The sequence below is a fragment of the Camellia sinensis genome, chromosome 2 (genome assembly GCF_055761805.1).
Source record: "Camellia sinensis isolate YWXY chromosome 2, ASM5576180v1, whole genome shotgun sequence".
Taxonomy (NCBI): domain Eukaryota; kingdom Viridiplantae; phylum Streptophyta; class Magnoliopsida; order Ericales; family Theaceae; genus Camellia; species Camellia sinensis.
The window spans coordinates 48781982-48782990 of NC_138962.1; the positions used below are offsets into that span (position 1 = coordinate 48781982).

Genomic DNA, 1009 nt, shown 5'->3' on the forward strand with positions numbered 1-1009 from the left:
GAACATATGAGTAAAATACTATACTCATCACAATTTTATGCAATATTAATTTTTTAGGATTAATTACACTTTTCACTTCTATAATTTAAATTAAATTTCATTTTGCTCTCTAGAGTTTCTAATTGTACAATTTGTTCCCTACACTGTAAGTGTGATTTCAATTTGAACCCATTACATTACATCAGTATTGTACTAACTTATGAAAATAGTTAAATGTAATGTAAAAGTATGATAAATGTAACATTAGTTACATAGCTTGAGGGTTGTTTATGTAAAATATTGTGTGGTATGTCTTCATAAATATTAATTGAGAAAGATGACAAACAAAACCGACCTTAGCTCAGTTGGTAGGGCGGAGGACTGTGTTGGGCTTGACCCGATTGTAATCCTTAGGTCGCTGGTTCGAATCCGGCAGGTCGGATTTCACATTTTGTTTTTCCCATTTTTCAATAATAATTTTTTATTAAAACTGAAAAATATAAATTTATTTTGTTAAAACAGTCAAATCTTATATTTTTTGTAGTAATTTTTCCTTTTTATGTTGTCTTCACTTTTACATTTTAATCTTTGTATTTTCACATCTTCTACATTAATTTTAGTTTCTTTAATTTTACTGAAATAAATGTCAACGTAGTTATATTAAAATTATAAAATTTATTATATTTTTTTCAAACATCATATATATATATATATATAAAGAGTTATTAAAATTATAAAATTTATTATATTTTTTTCAAACATCATATATATATATATATATAAAGAGTTAGTTCAAGATGGTCCTTTATTTTCGTCTTTGAAGTAAAATGAACTTATTACCCATACTACACCATTCACTTCGGTTTTCATATATATTTTTTATTTATCTCAATTCTGCTTCTTCTTTTTTTCCCTATTCGTTTCATGGCGGCTTGCCCTCCCTTATCTCTTTTACATGGTTTACTTTCATATCTTCTATCTGATTTCTTCTTTTTAATCCACCTTTCTTTATTGATTTGTTCTACATATG

General features: G+C 25.8%; 1 non-coding gene across 1 annotated transcript; it reads left to right on the forward strand.

Annotated features, from left to right (window-relative positions):
* The first annotated feature begins 329 nt into the window (after nt 1-329).
* Nucleotides 330-421, forward strand: TRNAH-GUG (transfer RNA histidin (anticodon GUG)). Its single transcript is given in 2 exon segments — nt 330-366; nt 386-421. It is a non-coding gene; the product is annotated as a tRNA-His (tRNA).
* The last annotated feature ends 588 nt before the right edge of the window (nt 422-1009 follow it).